This window comes from Hyperolius riggenbachi, chromosome 8 (genome assembly GCF_040937935.1).
Source record: "Hyperolius riggenbachi isolate aHypRig1 chromosome 8, aHypRig1.pri, whole genome shotgun sequence".
Taxonomy (NCBI): domain Eukaryota; kingdom Metazoa; phylum Chordata; class Amphibia; order Anura; family Hyperoliidae; genus Hyperolius; species Hyperolius riggenbachi.
Genome location: NC_090653.1, coordinates 297,173,007 through 297,199,814, shown reverse-complemented (window position 1 = coordinate 297,199,814; position 26,808 = coordinate 297,173,007). Strand labels below are relative to the sequence as shown.

Sequence of the window (26,808 nt, the reverse complement as noted above, 5' to 3'; positions counted from 1 at the left end):
GTCTGGTGACCAAAGCAATTGTTTCTGTCATTGAGTCCATCAGTCTGACGTCTGTGGATGTCTCTCCCATCAACTCACAGGCAACAATCGGCACTACCTGTCGCTGGCTGCTGCGGGACTGTCAGCTGAAGTGATCACAAGTGACTGTTTCAGCTTGGAGACCTCTGTGGGTCTCATTTGCCTCTCGCCAGGCTGCCATCCACAATCTACCTAGTTCAGGGACAGATTGGGAGGAGACCATTAGCAATATCCAGAGGAATCCCTCACAGGCATGGAGGGAGCATATAAACTGCATGCAGATAGTGTCTCTGCTACTTAATTTCCTGGGATTTACTGATCTGCTCTCCCTTCACCCACACAAATTAAATAGTTGTCATTTGGCCTGTGTGCCTGTTTCCAAAGCACCCTCAGATTAACTCACTGGGATTGTCCTTCATGACCGCACCCTGGCATGTGGGCGGGTCTTTCTGGGGACCCTCCCTCTGCAGAGGCAGCATACGTAACAAAAGCACAGGCTATCTGAGTCTGGAGGTGGAGGGGAAGGGTTTCTGACCTGCACTTCCAGCAGCTATGCAAGACACAGTTTGGTGTAGAATGGCGCAGCATTGGAGATGTCTGCAGTACCTCTCATACAATTGCCTGTAGTAATAATAGTCTATCGGATTTCAGGCTGACCCTATTGGAACCTCTATTCTCCCCCCAGAAATGACTGTAGTTTGTGATGAAGACATTAGATTGTGAGCTCCGCAGAGGGTTTATTAGTAACGGGAATTGTGCGATGTACGCTGTGAAGCACTATGGAAAATATATATAATAAAAATGAATAAATATGATATCATTCATTGCTATAAAATGCAATAACGTAACATTTTCTTGATATCCTGCCTTGGCTGAGTTCTGGCAGCCCCCCCTCCTCCGGGGTGCAACTGGCTGCTCCAAGGTCTGGCAGCCCCCCCCACGGCGTATAATTGGCTGCTCCAAGGTCTGGCAGCCTCCCCCCCCCCCCCCGGCATATAATTGTCTGCTCCAAGGTCTGGCAGCCCCCCCCGGCATATGATTGGCTGCTCTGAGGTCTGGCAGCCCCCCCCCCGGCATATGATTGGCTGCTCTGAGGTCTGGCAGCCCCCCGGCATATGATTGGCTGCTCCGAGGTCTGGCAGCCCCCCCCCCCCCCGGCATATGATTGGCTGCTCTGAGGTCTTGCAGCCCCCCGGCATATGATTGGCTGCTCTGAGGTCTGGCAGCCCCCCCCCCCGGCATATGATTGGCTGCTCTGAGGTCTGGCAGCCCCCCGGCATATGATTGGCTGCTCCGAGGTCTGGCAGCCCCCCCTCCCGGCATATGATTGGCTGCTCTGAGGTCTGGCAGCCCCCCGGCATATGATTGGCTGCTCCGAGGTCTGGCAGCCCCCCCCCCCGGCATATGATTGGCTGCTCTGAGGTCTGGCAGCCCCCCGGCATATGATTGGCTGCTCCGAGGTCTGGCAGCCCCCCCGGCATATGATCGGCTGCTCCGAGGTCTGGCAGCCCCCCCCCCCTGGCGTATGATTGGCTGCTCCGAGGTCTGGCAGCCCCCCCCCCCTCTGGCGTATACAGAGAGGCTGCACGGTCATCCGCACCGATGCTGTCCAAGGATTGCATATCACGGGCGGCGGGCCGCTACAATGATGTGCGCGGGGGATAGATGACGTCACTCACAGGATCAGGAGATTTCCAGGCAACCCGAGAGAGTAATAACAAGAAGCCCCTCTAACCATAAGATGATGCCCCCCTCCCTTCTCCCCATAGCAGCACACAGCTCAGTCCTCCGCAGGATGCGATTGTTCTGATCCCACAAGTATGACTCACTTTGGCTCACAGCGAAGGAAGCACAGCGGAAAGTCAAGATGGCTTCCAAAAACCGCACTTTCTGTTTTTTTAACTCACTAAAAAACCGTCACATCTGCGGCTACAGAACACATGTACAGAAGATGCGCCATGGCGTCCGAATGGAAGGAATTACCAATGTTACAGATGGCAGAGGAGCCACATGCATATAAAACAGTCCTGCCTGTTTTGTACATGGAGACAATTGCTGTTTGTATAAATGAGATGTAAGTGGAGTCGATGAGTTGTTTGTAAGTAGGGGACGGTCTGTACCACTTTCTTCTGTTGGCATTTTTACTGGTGTCCTTCCCTTTTGCTTTTAAACCCTTTAGCGGACAATTTATTTAGAGTCTTGCAAGAGCTCCAGGCCAATATATTTTAGAACATTTTTGATTTCTTAATTGTTACATTTCCCAGCTTCTAATTAGTACAGCTGTAATGTGTATTTATGGCCACTTGTCACTAGGAGGCAGTGTGAGACAATAACAGAGGACTTCTGCTTTCAGTTTCTGTATTTTCTGCTAGCAGAGAGACATCAAAGCATTCCAAGAATTTACAGCACAACTAGTTCTGCCGACTGAGGTCAAAAGCAGCAATGATCTTAAACGAGATAATTCTGTTGAAGATGCAGATGGGTAAAGTTACTCCTTTCTTCTACTTCACCTGCAGCAGTGTGTGGCATGCCTCTGTCCCCGGCACAACCCACACCTGAGGTGATCAGGAGCCCTGCTGAGGGTCGCTTGAGTTTCCCTGGCTACAGACATCACACAGAGACAGGTTCTCTTACAGCAGCCTCTAATAGGCATCCAGCGGATTCCATAGAAGAAGCTGTATAATGATGGATCTCACAGGCTGCCATTGTCCTTGTCATGCACACAAAAGTATTTTAACAAGAAAATGGACTGTGAAATGAGAGGGACACGCTGGCTGCCTCTGATAATCGCGCAATAGTGAATGTCAAGCAGGGCAATGAAACCCGAGAGGCCAATCCGGTCTGCAGACTGCAAATATATTCCATAAAGACAGAATAAATGCCACGCTGCATGCTTACCTACCACTGCCCCATGTCACATGATTCTGTGATTCCCTGCTTACCCACCACTGCTGCCCCACGTGCAGCCTCCTGTCACATGATTCTGTGACTGCATGCTTACCCACCACTGCCGCCCCACGTGCAGCCTCCTGTCACATGATTCTGTGACTGCATGCTTACCCACCACTGCTGCCCCACGTGCAGCCTCCTGTCACATGATTCTGTGATTGCATGCTTACCCACCACTGCCGCCCCACGTGCAGCCTCCTGTCACATGATTCTGTGATTCCCTGCTTACCCACCACTGCTGCCCCACGTGCAGCCTCCTGCCACATGATTCTGTGACTGCATGCTTACCCACCACTGCTGCCCCACGTGCAGCCTTCTGTCACATGATTCTGTGACTGCATGCTTACCCACTGCTGCCCCACGTGCAGCCTCCTGTCACATGATTCTGTGACTGCATGCTTACCCACGTCAAATGATTCTGTGACTGCATGCTTACCCACCACTGCCGCCCCACGTGCAGCCCCCTGTCACATGATTCTGTGACTGCATGCTTACCCACGTCAAATGATTCTGTGACTGCATGCTTACCCACTGCTGCCCCATGTCACATGATTCTGTGACTGCATGCTTACCCACCACTGCCGCCCCACGTGCAGCCCCCTGTCACATGATTCTGTGACTGCATGCTTACCCACCACTGCCGCCCCACGTGCAGCCCCCTGTCACATGATTCTGTGACTGCATGCTTACCCACCACTGCCGCCCCACGTGCAGCCTCCTGTCACATGATTCTGTGACTGCATGCTTACCCACCACTGCCGCCCCACGTGCAGCCTCCTGTCACATGATTCTGTGACTGCATGCTTACCCACCACTGCCACCCCACGTGCAGCCTCCTGTCACATGATTCTGTGACTGCATGCTTACCCACCACTGCCGCCCCACGTGCAGCCTCCTGTCACATGATTCTGTGACTGCATGCTTACCCACGTCACATGATTCTGTGACTGCATGCTTACCCACCACTGCCACCCCACGTGCAGCCTCCTGTCAAATGATTCTGTGACTGCATGCTTACCCACGTCACATGATTCTGTGACTGCATGCTTACCCACCACTGCCACCCCACGTGCAGCCTCCTGTCAAATGATTCTGTGACTGCATGCTTACCCACGTCACATGATTCTGTGACTGCATGCTTACCCACCACTGCCGCCCCACATGCAGCCTCCTGTCACATGATTCTGTGACTGCATGCTTACCCATCACTGCCACCCCACGTGCAGCCTCCTGTCACATGATTCTGTGACTGCATGCTTACCCACGTCACATGATTCTGTGACTGCATGCTTACCCACCACTGCCGCCCCACATGCAGCCTCCTGTCACATGATTCTGTGATCGCATGCTTATAGCAATACCAGAGCAGAGCAATGACCCACCAGGGCGGAGCAATCACCCACCAGGGCAGAGCAATCACCCACCAGAGCAGGGCAATCCCAGACCAGAGCAGAGCAATCACCCACCAGGGCGGAGCAATCACCCACCAGAGCAGGGCAATCCCAGACCAGAACAGAGCAATCACCCACCAGGGCGGAGCAATCACCCACCAGGGCAGAGCAATCACCCACCAGAGCAGGGCAATCCCAGACCAGAGCAATCACCCACCAGGGCAGAGCAATCACCCACCAGAGCAGGGCAATCCCAGACCAGAGCAATCACCCACCAGGGCGGAGCAATCACAGACTAGTGAAGAGCAATCACCCACCGGGGCGGAGCAATCACCCACCAGGGCGGAGCATTCACCACCAGGCAAGAGCAATCACCCACCAGGGCAGAGCAATCACCCACCAGGGCAGAGCAATCACCCACCAGGGCGGAGCAATCACCCACCAGGGAAGAGCAATCACCCACCAGGGAAGAGCAATGACCCACCAGAACGGAGCACTCACCCACCAGGGAAGAGCAATCACCCACCAGGGAAGACAAATCACCCACCAGGGAAGACAAATCATCCACCAGGGCAGAGCAATGACCCACCAGGGAAGAGCAATCACCTACCAGTGTGAAGCAATCACCCACCAGGGCGGAGCAATGACCCACCAGGGAAGAGCAATGACCCACCAGAACGGAGCACTCACCCACCAGGGAAGAGCAATCACCCACCAGGGAAGACAAATCACCCACCAGGGAAGACAAATCATCCACCAGGGCAGAGCAATGACCCACCAGGGAAGAGCAATCACCTACCAGTGTGAAGCAATCACCCACCAGGGCGGAGCAATGACCCACCAGGGAAGAGCAATCACCCACCAGGGAAGAGCAATCACAGACCAGGGAAGAGCAATCAGCCACCAGGGAAGAGCAATCACCCACCAGTGCGGAGCAATCACCCACCAGGGCGGAGCAATGACCCACCAGGGAAGAGCAATCACCCACCAGGGAAGAGCAATCACCCACCAGGGTAGAGCAATCACCCACCAGGGCAGAGCAATCACAGACCAGGGAAGAGCAATCACCCACCAGGGCGGAGCAATCACCCACCAGGGCGGAGCAATCACCCACCAGGGAAGAGCAATCAGCCACCAGGGCGGAGCAATCACCCACCAGGGTGGAGCAATAACCCACCAGGGAAGAGCAATCAGCCACCAGGGCGGAGCAATGACCCACCAGGGAAGAGCAATCACCCACCAGGGCGGAGCAATCACCCACCAGGGAAGAGCAATCACCCACCAGGGTAGAGTAATCACCCACCAGGGCGGAGCAATCACAGACCAGGGAAGAGCAATCACCCACCAGGGCGGAGCAATCACCCACCAGGGTGGAGCAATCACCTACCAGGGTGGAGCAATCACCCACCAGAACGGAGCACTCACCCAACAGGGAAGAGCAATCACCCACCAGGGCGGAGCAATCACCCACCAGGGCGGAGCAATCACCCACCAGGGCGGAGCAATGACCCACCAGGGCGGAGCAATCACCCACCAGGGAAGAGCAATCACCCACCAGGGAAGAGCAATCACCCACCAGGGTAGAGTAATCACCCACCAGGGCGGAGCAATCACAGACCAGGGAAGAGCAATCACCCACCAGGGCGGAGCAATCACCTACCAGGGCGGAGCAATCACCTACCAGGGCGGAGCAATCACCTACCAGGGCGGAGCAATCACCCACCAGAACGGAGCACTCACCCAACAGGGAAGAGCAATCACCCACCAGGGCGGAGCAATCCCCCACCAGGGCGGAGCTATCACCCACCAGGGAAGAGCAATCACCCACCAGGCCAGAGAAATCACCCACCAGGGCAGAGCAATCACCCACCAGGCCGGAGAAATCACAGACCAGAGAAGTGCACAGCAATGACCTAGCAATCACCCACCAGGGAAGAGCAATCACCCACTAGGGAAGAGCAATCACACCCACCAGGGCGGAGCAATCACCCACCAGGGCGGAGCAATCACCCAACAGGGCGGAGCAATCACCCACCAGGGCAGAGCAGAGCAATGACCCAGCAATCACTCACCAGCACCAGTGGGTACTATGACACGCTGGCACGTCCTGATGGCGTCTCACATGATGCTGCTGTGGCCATGGAGACCTGACGCTGGACGTAGCAATTAGGGAAGTTATACATTTCCTTTCACCCCGCTCACAACTGAGCATAGAGGGAGGGAGCAAGGATGGAATGCAGCCCGTGGCCTGTGGCCCAGCCCTGCACTAGAGGCTTCTGAAGGCAAATACACTGTGAGCAAAGTAAACGTTTAAGATTGGATGGTGTGCCCATACATGATACAATTTCGATGGCATGTACAATGAGTTATCGATTTTGCACTGGGAATCTAGTTATTTGCTGCCACCACTGTCTGGGAGAGGAGGTGTAGAGACTTCAGACTCAGCTACTCCTAATGCTGGGGATACACGGTACGTTTCTGTACCGTGTATCGACCAGCTGATCCGGCCAGCTGATAATATTCAGCTCGCCCGATCAAGCCGCTCGACCCGCGGCCGCTCTATTCCCGCCAGCGGACAATGGCAGGGAATCGAGCGCCGATAAGGAAGCGCCGGCGGGGACGAGTGGGGACGCGGCTGGGGTCAATCCGGCAGCTGTATTCCCACCACAAAGGAGTTATTTGAAACCTCATTAGCCAAATCAAACAATGTATAAAGATAGGACAATGCAGTAGTGTGTCCCTTCTGAGGACAGAGAGTTCTAGCATGGATCAGAGATCAGACAATGCGGTAGTGTGTCCCTTCTGAGGACAGAGAGCTCTAGCATGGATCAGAGATCAGACAATGCACTGGTGTGTCCCTTCTGAGGACAGAGAGTTCTAGCATGGATCAGAGATCAGACAATGCGGTAGTGTGTCCCTTCTGAGGACAGAGAGCTCTAGCATGGATCAGAGATCAGACAATGCACTGGTGTGTCCCTTCTGAGGACAGAGAGTTCTAGCATGGATCAGAGATCAGACAATGCGGTAGTGTGTCCCTTCGGAGGACAGAGAGTTCTAGCATGGATCAGAGATCAGACAATGCGGTAGAGTGTCCCTTCTGAAAACAGAGAGTTCTAGCATGGGTCAGAGATCAGACAATGCGGTAGTGTGTCCCTTCTGAGGACAGAGAGTTCTAGCATAGATCAGAGATCAGACAATGCGGTAGTGTGTCCCTCCTGAGGACAGAGAGTTCTAGCATGGATCAGAGATCAGACGATGTGGTAGTGTGTCCCTTCTGAGGACAGAGAGTTCTAGCATGGATCAGAGATCAGACAATGCGGTAGTGTGTCCTTTCTGAGGACAGAGAGTTCTAGCATGGATCAGAGATCAGACAATGAGGTAGTGTGTCCCTTCTGAGGACAGAGAGTTCTAGCATGGATCAGAGATCAGACAATGCGGTAGTGTGTCCTTTCTGAGGACAGAGAGTTCTAGCATGGATCAGAGATCAGACAGTGCAGTAGTGTGTCTCTTTTGAGGACAGAGAGCTCTAGCATGGATCAGAGATCAGACAATGCGGTAGTGTGTCCCTTCTGAGGACAGAGAGCTCTAGCATGGATCAGAGATCAGACAATGCGGTAGTGTGTCCTTTCTGAGGACAGAGAGTTCTAGCATGGATCAGAGATCAGACAATGAGGTAGTGTGTCCCTTCTGAGGACAGAGAGTTCTAGCATGGATCAGAGATCAGACAATGCGGTAGTGTGTCCTTTCTGAGGACAGAGAGTTCTAGCATGGATCAGAGATCAGACAGTGCAGTAGTGTGTCTCTTTTGAGGACAGAGAGCTCTAGCATGGATCAGAGATCAGACAATGCGGTAGTGTGTCTCTTCTGAGGAGAGAGAGTTCTAGCATGGATCAGAGATCAGACAATGCACTGGTGTGTCTCTTCTGAGGACAGAGAGCTCTAGCATGGATCAGAGATCAGACAATGCGGTAGTGTGTGTCTACTGAGGACAGAGAGTTCTAGCATGGATCAGAGATCAGACAATGAGGTAGTGTGTCCCTTCTGAGGACAGAGAGTTCTAGCATGGATCAGAGATCAGACAGTGCAGTAGTGTGTCTCTTTTGAGGACAGAGAGCTCTAGCATGGATCAGAGATCAGACAATGCGGTAGTGTGTCTCTTCTGAGGAGAGAGAGTTCTAGCATGGATCAGAGATCAGACAATGCACTGGTGTGTCCCTTCTGAGGACAGAGAGTTCTAGCATGGATCAGAGATCAGACAATGCGGTAGTGTGTCCCTTCTGAGGACAGAGAGTTCTAGCATGGATCAGAGATCAGACAATGCGGTAGTGTGTCCCTTCTGAGGAGAGAGAGTTCTAGCATGGATCAGAGATCAGACAATGCGGTAGTGTGTCCCTTCTGAGGACAGAGAGCTCTAGCATGGATCAGACAATGCGGTAGTGTGTCCCTTCTGAGGACAGAGAGTTCTAGCATGGATCAGAGATCAGACAATGCGGTAGTGTGTCTCCTGAGGACAGAGAGCTCTAGCATGGATCAGAGATCAGACAATGCGGTAGTGTGTCTTGTCTGAGGACAGAGAGTTCTAGCATGGATCAGAGATCAGACAATGCAGGTGCATTGTCTGATCTCTGATCCATGCTAGAACTCTCTGTCCTCAGACAAGACACACTACCGCATTGTCTGGCTCTACTACTGTCCACATATGCTATTGCTCCGTTGTTATTGCCTGATGGGGCGGGATCGAACCTGCGAAACGCGTTGCATATTTGGAGTTCATAAATAAAATATATTGACTGTGTTTACTACAGTCGTTGTGTGTCTGCTTGGAGGAGGTAGGTCCACCACTACCTCCTCTATTTGCCAGGAATTTGGTTTTTAAGCTCATTTGGCTTCCTTTTATCCTTTTGGCGTCTCTGTTCTCCTGCATAATATTGAGTCCACCCTGGGTGGAGGGTTGAACCCCCCTTTTTCTCATCTACAGAGAGCGACTTCTTATTCCTGAGTGGGGTCAGGAAAATCTCCCCACCTGCCTTTACAGTGGTTGCCTAATGGTTACCCTGGTTTGTGAGTATTATTATTTACTCTATCTAGTAACCATTTACCAGTACATATTACACTATTGGGGCTCTTGGTGTTCCTTGTTTTTAATGCGGTAGTGTGTCTCTTCTGAGGAGAGAGAGTTCTAGCATGGATCAGAGATCAGACAATGCAGTAGTGTGTCCCTTCTGAGGACAGAGAGTTCTAGCATAGATCAGATATCAGACAATGTGGTAGTGTGTCTCTTCTGAGGAGAGAGAGTTCTAGCATGGATCAGAGATCAGACAATGCGGTAGTGTGTCCCTTCTGAGGACAGAGAGTTCTAGCATGGATCAGAGATCAGACAATGCGGTAGTGTGTCCCTTCTGAGGACAGAGAGTTCTAGCATGGATCAGAGATCAGACAATGCGGTAGTGTGTCCCTTCTGAGGACAGAGAGTTCTAGCATGGATTAGAGATCAGACAATGCGGTAGTGTGTCCCTTCTGAGGACAGAGAGTTCTAGCATGGATCAGAGATCAGACAATGCGGTAGTGTGTCCCTTCTGAGGACAGAGAGTTCTAGCATGGATCAGAGATCAGACAATGCGGTAGTGTGTCTCTCCTGAGGACAGAGAGTTCTAGCATGGATCAGAGATCAGGCAATGTGGTAGTGTGTCCCTTCAGAGGACAGAGAGTTCTAGCATGGATCAGAGATCAGGCAATGTGGTAGTGTGTCCCTTCAGAGGACAGAGAGTTCTAGCATGGATCAGAGATCAGGCAATGCGGTAGTGTGTCCTTTCTGAGGACAGAGAGTTCTAGCATGGATCAGAGATCAGACAAAGCGGTAGTGTGTCCCTTCGGAGGACAGAGAGTTCTAGCATGGATCAGAGATCAGACAGTGCGGTAGTGTGTCCCTTCGGAGGACAGAGAGTTCTAGCATGGATCAGAGATCAGGCAATGTGGTATTGTGTCCCTTCTGAGGACAGAGAGTTCTAGCATGGATCAGAGATCAGGCAATGCGGTAGTGTGTCCCATCTGAGGACAGAGAGTTCTAGCATGGATCAGAGATCACACAATGCGGTAGTGTGTCCCTTCTGAGGACAGAGAGTTCTAGCATGGATCAGAGATCACACAATGCGGTAGTGTGTCCCTTCTGAGGATAGAGAGTTCTAGCATGGATCAGAGATCACACAATGCGGTAGTGTGTCCCTTCTGAGGACAGAGAGTTCTAGCATGGATCAGAGATCAGGCAATGCGGTAGTGTGTCCCTTCTGAGGACAGAGAGTTCTAGCATGGATCAGAGATCAGACAATGCAGTAGTGTGTCTCTTCTGAGGACAGAGAGTTCTAGCATGGATCAGAGATCACACAATGCGGTAGTGTGTCCCTCCTGAGGACAGAGAGTTCTAGCATGGATCAGAGATCAGACAAAGCGGTAGTGTGTCCCTTCTGAGGACAGAGAGTTTTAGCATGGATCAGAGATCAGACAAAGCGGTAGTGTGTCCCTTCTGAGGACAGAGTTCTAGCATGGATCAGAGATCAGACAATGCGGTAGTGTCTCTTCTGAGGACAGAGAGCTCTAGCATGGATCAGAGATCACACAATGCGGTAGTGTGTCCCTTCTGAGGACAGAGAGTTCTAGCATGGATCAGAGATCACACAATGCGGTAGTGTGTCCCTTCTGAGGATAGAGAGTTCTAGCATGGATCAGAGATCACACAATGCGGTAGTGTGTCCCTTCTGAGGACAGAGAGTTCTAGCATGGATCAGAGATCAGGCAATGCGGTAGTGTGTCCCTTCTGAGGACAGAGAGTTCTAGCATGGATCAGAGATCAGACAATGCAGTAGTGTGTCTCTTCTGAGGACAGAGAGTTCTAGCATGGATCAGAGATCACACAATGCGGTAGTGTGTCCCTCCTGAGGACAGAGAGTTCTAGCATGGATCAGAGATCAGACAAAGCGGTAGTGTGTCCCTTCTGAGGACAGAGAGTTTTAGCATGGATCAGAGATCAGACAAAGCGGTAGTGTGTCCCTTCTGAGGACAGAGTTCTAGCATGGATCAGAGATCAGACAATGCGGTAGTGTCTCTTCTGAGGACAGAGAGCTCTAGCATGGATCAGAGATCAGACAATGTGGTAGGGCGTCTCTTCTGAGGACAGAGAGCTCTAGCATGGATCAGAGATCAGACAATGTGGTAGTGTCTCTCTTCTGAGGACAGAGAGCTCTAGCATGGATCAGAGATAAGACAATGCGGTAGTGTGTCCCTTCTGAGGACAGAGAGTTCTAGCATGGATCAGAGATCAGACAATGTGGTAGTGTGTCCCTTCTGATGACAGAGAGGTCTAGCATGGATCAGAGATCAGACAATGCGGTAGTGTGTCCCTTCTGAGGACAGAGAGTTCTAGCATGGATCAGAGATCAGACAATGCGGTAGTGTGTCTCTTCTGAGGACAGAGAGGTCTAGCATGGATCAGAGATCACACAATGCGGTAGTGTGTGTCTACTGAGGACAGAGAATTCTAGCATGGATCAGAGATCAGACAATGCAGTAGTGTGTCCCGTCTGAGGACAGAGAGTTCTAGCATGGGTCAGAGATCAGATAATGCAGTAGTGTGTCTCTTCTGAGGACAGAGAGTTCTAGCATGGATCAGAGATCAGACAATGCAGTAGCGTGTCCCTTCTGAGGACAGAGAGTTCTAGCATGGATCAGAGGTCACACAATGCGGTAGTGTGTCCCTTCTGAGGACAGAGAGTTCTAGCATGGATCAGAGATCAGACAATGCAGTAGAGTGTCCCTTCTGAGGACAGAGAGTTCTAGCATGGATCAGAGGTCACACAATGCAGTAGTGTCTCTTCTGAGGACAGAGAGTTCTAGCATGGGTCAGAGATCAGACAATGCGGTAGTGTGTCCCTTCTGAGGACAGAGAGTTCTAGCATGGATCAGAGATCACACAATGCGGTAGTGTGTCCCTTCTGAGGACAGAGAGCTCGAGCATGGATCAGAGATCAGACAATGCGGTAGTGTGTCCCTTCTGAGGACAGAGAGTTCTAGCATGGATCAGAGATCAGACAATGCGGTAGTGTGTCTCTTCTGAGGACAGAGAGCTCTAGCATGGATCAGAGATCACACAATGCGGTAGTGTGTCCCTTCTGAGGACAGAGAGCTCTAGCATGGATCAGAGATCAGACAATGCGGTAGTGTGTCCCTTCTGAGGACAGAGAGCTCTAGCATGGATCAGAGATCAGACAATGCAGTAGTGTGTCTCTTCTGAGGATAGAGAGCTCTAGCATGGATCAGAGATCAGACAATGCGGTAGTGTGTCCCTTCTGAGGACAGAGAGTTCTAGCATGGATCAGAGATCAGATAATGCGGTAGTGTGTCTCTTCTGAGGACAGAGAGGTCTAGCATGGATCAGAGTTTAGACAATGCAGTAGCGTGTCCCTTCTGAGGACAGAGAGTTCTAGCATGGATCAGAGATCAGACAATGCGGTAGTGTGTCCCTTCTGAGGACAGAGAGTTCTAGCATGGATCAGAGATCAGACAATGCGGTAGTGTGTCCCGTCTGAGGACAGAGAGCTCTAGCATGGATCAGAGATCAGACAATGAGGTAGTGTGTCTCTTCTGAGGACAGAGAGGTCTAGCATGGATCAGAGATCAGACAATGCGGTAGTGTCTCTTCTGAGGACAGAGAGTTCTAGCATGGATCAGAGATCAGACAATGCAGTAGCGTGTCCCTTCTGAGGACAGAGAGTTCTAGCATGGATCAGAGGTCACACAATGCAGTAGTGTCTCTTCTGAGGACAGAGAGTTCTAGCATGGGTCAGAGATCAGACAATGCAGTAGTGTGTCCCTTCTGAGGACAGAGAGTTCTAGCATGGATCAGAGATCACACAAATGCGGTAGTGTGTCCCTTCTGAGGACAGAGAGCTCTAGCATGGATCAGAGATCAGACAATGCGGTAGTGTGTCCCTTCTGAGGACAGAGAGCTCTAGCATGGATCAGAGGTCACACAATGCAGTAGTGTCTCTTCTGAGGACAGAGAGTTCTAGCATGGGTCAGAGATCAGACAATGCAGTAGTGTGTCCCTTCTGAGGACAGAGAGTTCTAGCATGGATCAGAGATCACACAAATGCGGTAGTGTGTCCCTTCTGAGGACAGAGAGCTCTAGCATGGATCAGAGATCAGACAATGCGGTAGTGTGTCCCTTCTGAGGACAGAGAGCTCTAGCATGGATCAGAGATCAGACAATGCGGTAGTGTGTCCCTTCTGAGGACAGAGAGTTCTAGCATGGATCAGAGATCAGACAATGCGGTAGTGTGTCTCCTGAGGACAGAGAGCTCTAGCATGGATCAGAGATCAGACAATGCGGTAGTGTGTCTCCTGAGGACAGAGAGCTCTAGCATGGATCAGAGATCAGACAATGCGGTAGTGTGTCCCTTCTGAGGACAGAGAGTTCTAGCATGGATCAGAGATCAGACAATGTGGTAGTGTGTCCCTTCTGAGGACAGAGAGTTCTAGCATGGATCAGAGATCAGGCAATGCGGTAGTGTGTCTCCTGAGGACAGAGAGTTCTAGCATGGATCAGAGATCAGACAATGCGGTAGTGTGTCCCTTCTGAGGACAAAGAGTTCTAGCATGGATCAGAGATCAGACAATGCAGTAGTGTGTCCCTTCTGAGGACAGAGAGTTCTAGCATGGATCAGAGATCAGACAATGCGGTAGTGTATCCCTTCTGAGGACAGAGAGCTCTAGCATGGATCAGAGATCAGACAATGCAGTAGTGTGTCCCTTCTGAGGACAGAGAGTTCTAGCATGGATCAGAGATCAGACAATGCGGTAGTGTGTCTCTTCTGAGGACAGAGAGGTCTAGCATGGATCAGAGATCAGACAATGCGGTAGCGTCTCTTCTGAGGACAGAGAGTTCTAGCATGGATCAGAGATCAGACAATGCGGTAGTGTGTCCCTTCTGAGGACAGAGAGTTCTAGCATGGATCAGAGATCAGACAATGCGGTAGTGTGTCCCTTCTGAGGACAGAGAGCTCTAGCATGGATCAGAGATCAGACAATGCGGTAGTGTGTCCCTTCTGAGGAGAGAGAGTTCTAGCATGGATCAGAGATCAGACAATGCGGTAGTGTGTCCCTTCTGAGGACAGAGAGTTCTAGCATGGATCAGAGATCAGACAATGCGGTAGTGTGTCCCTTCTGAGGAGAGAGAGTTCTAGCATGGATCAGAGATCAGACAATGCGGTAGTGTGTCCCTTCTGAGGACAGAGAGCTCTAGCATGGATCAGAGATCAGACAATGCACTGGTGTGTCCCTTCTGAGGACAGAGAGTTCTAGCATGGATCAGAATCAGGTAACAAGGGAAAAACTGGAACAATGAAATCATAACTCCCAACTGTCCCTCTTTTGGAGGGACAGTCCCTCTTTGTGAGCCCTGTCCCTCTTTCATCCTCATTTGTCCCTCTTTCAGTACTTTGTCCCTCTTTCTATGTAAATATATATATATTTCTTACTAAAAAATGTGTTTGATTGACTTTATTCCCATCCTTTAAATTGATATATTACTAATTTTAAAATGTTAAAGTGGCCTGAAAGTCGGCATTTCTAGTTTGCTCTAAAAGATTCTTCACAGCTTGAGAGCTACTATCCCAGAATTTTTCTTTTAGCAGATCACTGAAATGGTTAAACAAAGCACTTTGTCCTGCCATTCAGCTTCAGATCCGCATCCAAACTGTAGATAACAGTATCTTTGTTTACATTCCAATGTTGATACATGTGTGTAAACACAGTAACAAGTGAAAAGGAGCTCTCTGTGACGCTCTCTGTGGTACAAGCACACAAACAGCGCAGAACAGCTAATTACAAGATGTTAATATATAATAAAAAGCAGTTTGAATAAAATGCAATGGCAGCTTTCAGGGCAAGATAAACTACACTTTGGAAAAATTGTAATTTGTAAACAGACAATATTACTTATGCACAAAAGCAAATATGATAACAGTATGAGTAATAAAAAGTAAAAAAAAACAAATTTTTATTGAATGTTATGTCGGAGTTTCAGAACACTTTAATATGAAGGAGAATGAACCAGGATAGAAAGGACCAGTATGGTTTGAATTATAAAACAACATATTTTTCTTATGGAATCTTTATGGTATATGGGACAGGGGGTGTGGCTGGGGCGTGGCTTAAGTGTCCCTCTTTCTCATCACAAAAAGTTGGGAGGTATGATGAAATAGTTTGTTTTATATAAACTATTCACAAAAAAATATACATTAAAACTGCCCCAAAAATATATTCAGCAGTTGAAAAGATTGGTTGGATAGAAACACAGAAAAGAGAAAATGATGAAGAATTGTCTGAAAAGTTCATGCTGTGTACAATAAAGTTTTTGCACTAGTATTGGGTTTCGGTCAGTGTCCTGCTGGCGTGTCCATAGATGGGATTCCACAAGGACCCAGAGATCTGTTTGTACCAGACTCTCATCCTAATGGGAAGGGCTGACTGAAAGAGGAACTCCAGTGAAAATAATGTAATAAAAAAAGTGCTTAATTTTTTACCATAATTATGTATAAATGATTTAGTTAGTGTTTGCTCATTGTAAAATCTTTCCTCTCCCTGATTTACATTCTGACATTTATCACATGGTGACATTTTTACTGCTGGCAGGTGAAGTAGCTGCTGCATGCTGTTTTTGGCAGTTGGAAACAGCTGTAAACAGCTATTTCCCACAATGCAACACGGTTCCCAGACAGGAAACTGCCAGGAGTACCATGGTCCTCAGAGTTTCTTGTGGGAGGGGTTTCACCACAATATCAGCCATACAGCGCCCCCTGATGGTCTGTTTGTGAAAAGGAATAGATTTCTCATGTAAAAGGGGGTATCAGCTACTGATTGGGATAAAGTTCAATCATTGGTTGGAGTTTCTCTTTAAGACCTGATGCCCTCCTTGCCAGAGGGGGGAACTCCAGTCCCCTTTCAGAAATGAAGAAATCTGACAGAAAACGATTTTCTGTGCATATAAGCCCCACCAAGAAATTGCATATGTACATTCCGTAAGGCGCTACGAATCCATACATATGAAACATGAGTATTAAACTGTATGGCTGAGAGCTGGGGGGGGGGGGGGGGGGGGGGCAGAGATAAAGATCTCTGAAGCTTCTGGTAAAATTTTAGGGCCCATTCACACTTAAAAGCGCAACATAGTAGTGCTTAGCGTGGTAAAATCACTGTACACTTCTGCGATTCAGAGCGATTGCGATCAGCGCTCTACTAAGCTCTGTATGGCGATCGCTCCAGAACTGCTGCAAAATGCTGCAGGCAACACGTTTTGCGACTGGCGGCAATCGCGGCAGTGAGATCACTGCCATAGTGTTAGAATAGCACTAGCGCTTCGGTGATTAGCGGGAATCGTCTGCTAATCACCGTAGTGAGAACGGGCCCTTACAGGTGTGAGGTTTGGAGACTGTCAGGCTGGTAAGAGCCTGCTTCTACTGTTTCTGTCAAGGCTGAGACCAGATTGATGGCTTGTTATGACACAGGGATAGCTGGAACGTTAACTCTTTGTTGCCGTGGTTCTGCTGTGACACCGTATATACGAGTAATGATGCATTCGATATGAAATATAGCAAAGGCGTAACAATGTGTTCCTCAAACAGCAATGTTACCATAGTTGAACTGATGCCTTCACATAATAGTAAAATTGTATAAAATAGCACAAAGTTTTGAGCATTTCTCATGTGTATGTTTTGAAATACTGTATCCCCAAAAATAAGTCCAATCTCTATATGTTTAGGAATAAATGTACTGTAGATTATTGTTCATGGAAAAATAAGACATCCCCTAAAAATAAGCAGAAACACGTCTTCTGGAGCAAAAATGAATTTAAGATACCGCCAAGTATATGGAAAGCTCCTGCCTGATTGGCTCCTGTAAATATGATACTCCAGAGGAGATTTCTGTCCAAGCACCTCCCTGCCTCATCATGAGTCATGCTGGGAGGAGCTAAGAGGGGGCGTCTGATAGACCTTTCCTGTGAGCACAGATCACATGACCCCGCCCATCTACTCCCTGTGCTGCTGAGAGATTAACTCTTTGTGGTCAGCACTACAGCTGCTCTGGGTGTAACAGAGCATTGATCTCTCCCCACATCATCCCCAGCAACGCAAAGACGGGAGAAAGTTTAGGTAGCAAGCTTCGTATTCAGCAGCCCCTGCCTTTCTGAGTGGAAACCCAGCTTCCCTGCACCTCCATTCACTCTATCTGTAAAGAGTCTTAAAATAAAACGAGAAATGACAGTCTATAAAAGCAGAACGATGAGTGTTTCCTGCAGTCTGCGGATCTCACTGCTGTCACTGCCTCGTTCTGTAGGACGTTTGACTTTTACACACGAGACGAGGTCTTTATTAACTGCGTCCATTGAGGATTCTGCGCTTCACACAAGACTTCCCGATGACGTCACAACACATGCTGCTGCATTTAACAAGTTTATACCTTACAGAGCGGCGCAGCGAGAACGCTTATAAACCTCGCCGAGGACAGATGAGAGCAGCAGTCGCCTCTCATAAATCCATCACCAATGCTTCAAAGATCATTCTGCAATCTCAACAGCGGTTACTTATTACTGAGAGAGATCTCTGCTCCACTATCCACCATTCCACAGAGTGTAACACCTTCCTCAGTATGTGATATACTTACCTCCACCAGCTCCTCTGCTCCACTCTCTACCATCCCACAGTGTGCAACTCCGCCCACAGGATGTGATAAATATACTTACCTACACCAGCTCCACTCTCTACCATCCCACAGAGTGTAACACCTTCCTCAGTATGTGATATACTTACCTCCACCAGCTCCTCTGCTCCACTCTCTACCATCCCACAGTGTGTAACTCCGCCCACAGGATGTGATAAATATACTTACCTACACCAGCTCCACTCTCTACCATCCCACAGAGTGTAACACCTTCCTCAGTATGTGATATACTTACCTCCACCAGCTCCTCTGCTCCACTCTCTACCATCCCACAGTGTGTAACTCCGCCCACAGGATGTGATAAATATACTTACCTTCACCAGCTCCTTTGCTCCACTCTCTACCATCCCACAGCATGTAACTCCGCCCACAGGATGTGATAAATATACTTACCTACACCAGCTCCACTCTCTACCATCCCACAGCATGTAACTCCGCCCACAGGATGTGATAAATATACTTACCTACACCAGCTCCTCTCTCTACCATCCCACAGCATGTAACTCAGCCCACAGGATGTGATAAATATACTTACCTCCACCAGCTCCTCTGCTTCACTCTCCACCATCCCACAGCATGTAACTCCGCCCACAGGATGTGATAAATATACTTACCTCCACCAGCTCCTCTGCTTCACTCTCCACCATCCCACAGCATGTAACTCCGCCCACAGGATGTGATAAATATACTTACCTACACCAGCTCCACTCTCCACCATCCCACAGCGTGTAACTCCGCCCACAGGATGTGATAAATATACTTACCTCCACCAGCTCCTCTGCTTCACTCTCCACCATCCCACAGCATGTAACTCCGCCCACAGGATGTGATAAATATACTTACCTCCACCAGCTCCTCTGCTTCACTCTCCACCATCCCACAGCATGTAACTCCGCCCACAGGATGTGATAAATATACTTACCTCCACCAGCTCTTCAGCTCCACTCTCCACCATCCCACAGCGTGTAACTCCGCCCACAGGATGTGATAAATACACTTACCTCCACCAGCTCCACTCTCCACCATCCCACAGCATGTAACTCCGCCCACAGGATGTGATAAATATACTTACCTCCACCAGCTCCACTCTCCACCATCCCACAGCATGTAACTCAGCCCACAGGATGTGATAAATATACTTACCTACACCAGCTCCACTCTCCACCATCCCACAGCATGTAACTCCGCCCACAGGATGTGATAAATATACTTACCTACACCAGCTCCACTCTCCACCATCCCACAGCAGGTAACTCCGCCCACAGGATGTGATAAATATACTTACCTACACCAGCTCCTCTCTCCACCATCCCACAACTCTATCTAACTCTCCTCTCCTGATATACTCTGTGCTGCTGGAGGACTCTGCTCCTTCTTCTATCTCTCCTCTCCTGATATACTCTGTGCTGCTGGAGGACTCTGCTCCTTCTTCTATCTCTCCTCTCCTGATATACTCTGTGCTGCTGGATGACTCTGCTCCTTCTTCTATCTCTCCTCTCCTGATATACTCTGTGCTGCTGGATGACTCTGCTCCTTCTTCTATCTCTCCTCTCCTGATATACTCTGTGCTGCCCTAGGACTCTGCTCCTTCCTCTAACTCTCCTCTCCTGATATACTCTGTGCTGCTGGAGGACTCTGCTCCTTCCTCTAACTCTCCTCACCTGATATACTCTGTGCTGCTGGAGAACTCTGCTCCTTCCTCTAACTCTCCTCTCCTGATATACTCTGTGCTGCTGGAAGACTCTGATCCTTCCTCTAACTCTCCTTTACTGATATACTCTGTGCTGCTGGAGGACTCTGCTCCTTCCTCTAACTCTCCTCTCCTGATATACTCTGTGCTGCTGGAGGACTCTGCTCCTTCCTCTAACTCTCCTCTTCTGATATACTCTGTGCTGCTGGAGGACTCTGCTCCTTCCTCTAACCCTCCTCTCCTGATATACTCTGTGCTGCTGGAGGACTCTGCTCCTTCCTCTAACCCTCCTCTCCTGATATACTCTGTGCTGCTGGAGGACTCTGGTCCTTCCTCTAACCCTCCTCTCCTGATATACTCTGTGCTGCTGGAGGACTCTGCTCCTTCCTCTAACTCTCCTCTCCTGATATACTCTGTGCTGCTGGAGGACTCTGCTCCTTCCTCTATCTAACCCTCCTCTCCTGATATACTCTGTGCTGCTGGAGGACTCTGCTCCTCCCTCTAACTCTCCTCTCCTGTTATACTCTGTGCTGCTGGAGGACTCTGCTCCTTCCTCTAACCCTCCTCCCCTGTTATACTCTGTGCTGCTGGAGGACTCTGCTCCTTCCTTTATCTAATGGCCCATACTCACGGGCTACAATTGTCGCCGCAACCACGTGGGGCGCTCATGTTGCGGCGACAGGTCGCCCGTGAGTATGAGGCGCGCACCCTGAACCGTCGCTGCTGTCGCCAGGCGATTGGCAGCGGTCAATTGCCGCCGCAACTTCGCCGCAACTGTCGCTAGTCCGCGTGTGTATGCGGACTAGCGACAGCAACCAATAGCCAGAGCACGGCGCTTCCGGCGGGGGGAGGAACGTCGGCGACAGCTTCCATCGCTGCACTAATCCCTCTTCCGCTCCCGTGTGCTAGCGACAAGCAACGAAAGTAGCCCGTGAGTATGGGCCATAACTCTCCTCTCCTGATATATTCTGTCCTGCTGGAGGACCCTGCCCCTCCCTCTAACTCTGCTGATATACTCTGTGCTGCTGGAGGACTCTGCTCCTTCCTCTAACTCTCCTCTCCTGATATACTCTGTGCTGCTGGAGAACTCTGCTCCTTCCTCTAACTCTCCTCTCCTGATATACTCTGTACTGCTGGAGGACTCTGCTCCTTTCTCTATCTAGCTCTCCTCTCCTGATATACTCTGTGCTGCTGGAGGACTCTGCTCTCCTGATATACTCTGTGCTGCTGGAGGACTCTGCTCCCCTGATATACTCTGTGCTGCAGGAGGACTCTGCTCTCCTGATATACTCTGTGCTGCTGGAGGACTCTGCTCTCCTGATATACTCTGTGCTGCTGGAGGACTCTGCTCTCCTGATATACTCTGTGCTGCTGGAGGACTGCTCTCCTGATATACTCTGTGCTGCTGGAGGACTCTCACAGACCTGCGGGGAGATATTTTTATCTGGTGATCACATCCATGTGAAATCTAACATCCAGCAAACAAAAATAAATTCAGCACATTTATGCAATGTGGTTCCAATCAGAGGCAATCATAAGCCGGTAATAACACGTCTGTTCCTGATTCTATACAAAGCCAATCAATCATTGAAGGGAACCTATGTGGAGAAATGTAAAACATTTACAATTCCAGCATCCAAGATACAGAAGAGAAACAGACAGTCCCAGCGCACAAGCCCTACTAGCCAGAGCAACACCCCCCCCCCCCTTACTGAGACAGTAACCCCCACGTCCCAGCACACAAGCCCTCCCACCGGGGGGGGGGGGGGGAACCTCCACTTACTGAGACAGTAACCCCCGCGTCCCAGCACACATGCCCTCCCAGCCAGTGCAAACCCCCCTTATTGAGACAGCTACCCCCGCATTCCAGCACACATGCCCTCCCAGCCAGAGCAACCCCCCCCTTACTGAGACAGTTACCCCCGCGTCCCAGCACACATGCCCTCCCAGCCAGTGAAACCCCCCCTTACTGAGACAGTTACCCCCGCGTCCCAGCACACATGCCCTCCCAGCCAGTGCAAACCCCCCTTATTGAGACAGCTACCCCCGCATTCCAGCACACATGCCCTCCCAGCCAGAGCAACCCCCCCCTTACTGAGACAGTTACCCTCGCGTCCCAGCACACATGCCCTCCCAGCCAGAGCAACCCCCCCTTACTGAGACAGCTACCCCCGCATTCCAGCACACATGCCCTCCCAGCCAGAGCAACCCCCCCCTTACTGAGACAGTTACCCTCGCGTCCCAGCACACATGCCCTCCCAGCCAGTCAAACCCCCCCTTACTGAGACAGTTACCCCCGCATTCCAGGACACATGCCCTCCCAGCCAGTCAAACCCCCCCTTACTGAGACAGTTACCCCCGCGTCCCAGCACACATGCCCTCCCAGCCAGAGCAACCCCCCCTTACTGAGACAGTTACCCCCGCATTCCAGCACACATGCCCTCACAGCCAGAGCAACCTCCCCTTACTGAGACAGTTACCCTCGCGTCCCAGCACACATGCCCTCCCAGCCAGAGCAACCCCCCCTTACTGAGACAGTTACCCTCGCGTCCCAGCACACATGCCCTCCCAGCCAGAGCAACCCCCCCTTACTGAGACAGTTACCCTCGCGTCCCAGTACACATGCCCTCCCAGCCAGTCAAACCCCCCCTTACTGAGACAGCTACCCCCGTGTCCCAGCACACATGCCCTCCCAGCCATTGCAACCCCCCTTACTGAGACAGTTACCCCCGCATTCCAGCACACATGCCCTCCCAGCCAGAGCAACCCCCCCCCCCTTACTGAGACAGTTACCCCCGCGTCCCAGCACACATGCCCTCCCAGCCAGAGCAACCCCCCCTTACTGAGACAGTTACCCCCGTGTCCCAGCACACATGCCCTCCCAGCCAGAGCAAACCCCCCTTACTGAGACAGTTACCCTCGCGTCCCAGCACACATGCCCTCCCAGCCACTGCAACCCCCCCCCTTACTGAGACAGTAACCCCCACATCCCAGGGCAACCCCCCCTTACTGAGACAGTAACCCCCGTGTCCCAGCACACATGCCCTCCCAGCCAGTGCAACCCCCCCATTACTGAGACAGTTACACCCCAGGCCTCTGCACAGCTGCGGTGGATGCGTGCTGTCAGGTGGGGGGAGCGCTCAAGTGGTGGAGATAGCGGGGGGGGGGGGGGGATCTCAGGTAGCAGTGGGTTGTCAGATAGCAGGGGCAGTCAGGTAGTGGAGGGCTGTCAGATAGCGGGAGGGCTGTCAGATAGCGGGGGGGCTGTCAGATAGCAGGGGCAGTCAGGTAGTGGAGGGCTGTCAGATAGCGGGAGGGCTGTCAGATAGCGGGGGGCTGTCAGGTAGCAGGAGGCTGTCAGGTAGTGGAGGGCTGTCAGATAGCAGGGGGGCTGTCAGATAGCAGGGGCAGTCAGGTAGCGGAGGGCTGTCAGATAGCGGGAGGGCTGTCAGATAGCGGGGGGCTGTCAGGTAGCAGGAGGCTGTCAGGTAGTGGAGGGCTGTCAGATAGCAGGGGGGCTGTCAGATAGCGGGAGGGCTGTCAGATAGCGGGGGGCTGTCAGGTAGCAGGAGGCTGTCAGGTAGTGGAGGGCTGTCAGATAGCAGGGGGGCTGTCAGATAGCAGGGGCAGTCAGGTAGCGGAGGGCTGTCAGATAGCGGGAGGGCTGTCAGATAGCGGGGGGCTGTCAGGTAGCAGGAGGCTGTCAGGTAGTGGAGGGCTGTCAGATAGCAGGGGGGCTGTCAGGTAGCAGGAGGCTGTCAGGTAGTGGAGGGCTGTCAGATAGCAGGGGGGCTGTCAGGTAGCAGGAGGCTGTCAGGTAGTGGAGGGCTGTCAGATAGCAGGGGGGCTGTCAGGTAGCAGGAGGCTGTCAGGTAGTGGAGGGCTGTCAGATAGCGGGGGGGCTGTTAGGTAGCAGGGGGGCTGTCAGATAGCAGGGGGGGGGGGGGGGGCTGTCAGATAGCGGGGGGGGGGGGGGCTGTCAGGCAGTGGAGGGCTGTCAGATAACGGGGGGGCTGTCAGGCAGTGGAGGGCTGTCAGATAGCGGGGGGCTGTCAGGTAGCAGGGGGGCTGTCAGATAGCGGGGGGGCTGTCATGTAGGGGGGGGGCTGTCAGATAGCGGGGGGCTGTCAGAGAGAGGAGGGGCTGTCAGATAGTGGGGGGGGGCTGTCAGGTAGCGGGGGCTGTCAGATAGCGGGGGGGGGGCTGTCAGGTAGCGGGGGCTGTCATGCCTGCGGGAGCTGCGATGGGGGTATATAAGAGACGTGTTATCAGAGGCAGGGCATGGAACAAGCTGGCAGTCGCTCTGTGTTGTTGTCTATGGAAGCCTCCGGGAGAGACTCAACAATCGGGCGTTCGCGTGGATGGTGCTGTTTATCGGTTGCCACGGTGACCATCCCAACAGATTGCATAAGTGCGCAGTCAGATAAGTGTTTACGTGGAAAAGAAGCGGCTTTGTTTTACATAGTGAGCGTGCTATGCGGGTGACATCACATAATCGCACCCTGGCGGCTGCCAAACATCGCATTGTTTTATGGGGAGGAAAACATCCACTAAGTGGATTATTCCTTTATTTAAAGGGACAGGGAATTCTCTCATAATGTACTGCTGGGAGGCAGCCCCCTCCATTATACTCATTACCTCGCACAGACAAGCAGCTACTGCCAGCCACAGTAATCATGACCATTTCAGCTGACAGTTCCTGCATGCTCACCTCTAGGGAGGGGCAGCAGAGTGATTGCCACACAGATAGGCCTGGAACCGACTACAAAGCGCTATCACTAATCAGAATCGCCAGCGTTTTTAATGAATGTTTTGTAAGCGATTTCATGAGCGTTTTCTGGAGATTTTGGTAGCGATTTTTAAAAGTGTAATCGTTTTGCCAGCGATTATGTAGCAATTTGCGATTAGTGTTTTTAATTCTGATTGGTCCTTTCAATTAATTTAAATTTTTTTTAAAGCGTACAGTAATTTAAAAAAGGCCAGCAAATGGCTCTGTATAGCAATTCATGAGCGATTACGCCAGCGTTTATATACTTTACATTGCAGAAACGCTAACGCAAAACACTAATGCTCAAAAATGCAGCATGTCCTATGATAGTGATTTTGGTCATCGCAACCGCTCCACTGGAATTTGGGCCATCCATTAGCATTGGCTGAGCATTTAGGGAAATCGCTAGCGTTTTGGAAACCTTCCTAACACTGAAAAAAAAAAAATCGCTGTCACTGGCACCAGAGGGGGGGAGGGCTGTCACTGGCACCAGAGGGGGGGAGGGCTGTCACTGGCACCAGAGGGGGGGAGGGCTGTCACTGGCACCAGAGGGGGGGAGGGCTGTCACTGGCACCAGAAGGGGGGAGGGCTGTCACTGACACCAGAGGGGGGAGGGCTGTCACTGACACCAGAGGGGGGAGGGCTGTCACTGACACCAGAGGAGGGAGGGCTGTCACTGACACCAGAGGGGGGAGGGCTGTCACTGACACCAGAGGAGGGAGGGCTGTCACTGACACCAGAGGGGGGAGGGCTGTCACTGGCACCAGAAGGGGGGAGGGCTGTCACTGACACCAGAGGGGGGAGGGCTGTCACTGACACCAGAGGGGGGAGGGCTGTCACTGGCACCAGAGGGGGGGGGAGGGCTGTCGCTGGCACCAGAGGGGAGGAGGGCTGTCACTGACACCAGAGGGGGGAGGGCTGTCACTGACACCAGAGGGGGGAGGGCTGTCACTGACACCAGAGGGGGGAGGGCTGTCACTGGCACCAGAGGGGGGGGGGAGGGCTGTCACTGGCACCAGGGAGGTGGAGGACCGGGCATTGCTCCATGAAGCTCGCTGTTACTGTGGAGGCTGAGTATTGTGAGGGGCTGACATGGATGAGGACAGTTGGCAAATGGAGCAATAGCAGGTTAGGGTTAGGTGTTGGGAAAGCGTGAATGTTAGGCGGCAGGTTAGGTGTTAGGAGGGGGTCAATTTCAGGGGGGTGACTAGGACACAGGAAAGGGTTAATTGTGTGCATGTGTGTGTGTACATGGGGGGGGGAGGGGAGGGGGAAGGCGACTAGGAGAAGGGATGGTGATTAGGAGTCATGGAGGGGTTAAAGTGTACCGGAGGTGACATGTGACATGATGAGACAAAAGTGTATGTACAGTATAAAACATAATAACTAGGCTGTTTAAATAGGAACTCCAGCCTAAACAAACATGCTGTTATTAAGTTACATTAGTTATGTTAATTAAAATAGATAGGCAATATAATCTCTTACCCACACTGTTTTAAAAGAACAGGCAAATGTTTGATTTCATGATGGCAGCCATCTTTTTGGTTGAAAGGAGGTGACAGGGAGCATGAGACAGTTCCAACTGTGCTGTGTGCTGATCACCTCTCCCAGTTGCTAGGCAACGTGAATAACAACATAGGAAATCCCATCATGGCTCTGCACAGCATCAAGGAAAAAAAGCCCGGGCTTTTTTTCTTCGATGGGTGGAGCTTAGCTAAAAATGCAGAAAAAAATGATGCTTTGGTAAGAAAAACAAAGTTCTGATGCTGTGAAACTGTTAAAGAAACACCAAGCCTTTTCAGTGCTGCTGAGTAGATTTTTAGTCCGGAGGTTCACTTTAACTTGTTTTATTTTTCTGCCTGTAAGAGTTAATTTCTAGGCATGGAAGTGACAGCTTCTGTCTTGTCGGGAATATGGTAAACATATATGATATGCTAATTACAGCCATAAAAGCTTTCCTGGCAGAAAAAAAACTTCTGAGAGCAGGGAGATAAAGTACATACATTGGTAATGCGGCCGTTAGCTGAACACACATGGCCCAGCGTGAGTGAATAGAGGAGCCCGTCTTCCACATCTCTCACAGGAGACTTTGCAAAAGCGGATGACAGATTGTGGACTGTGAGTAAATTCTGCCTTGATGAAGGGGCCTTATGTGGCTCTGAAACATTGGCCATTTGCTTTTTTATGGAACCAATAAAGTATTACTTTGGATGTGCCGGCTC

The 26,808-nt window shown here is 51.1% G+C and overlaps 1 protein-coding gene across 3 annotated transcripts in view; it reads right to left on the bottom strand.

The window, feature by feature from the left end:
* Positions 1–26,808, bottom strand: part of RALGPS1 (Ral GEF with PH domain and SH3 binding motif 1) — a 574,444-nt gene that overhangs the window by 55,459 nt on the left and 492,177 nt on the right. The window lies entirely within an intron of this gene.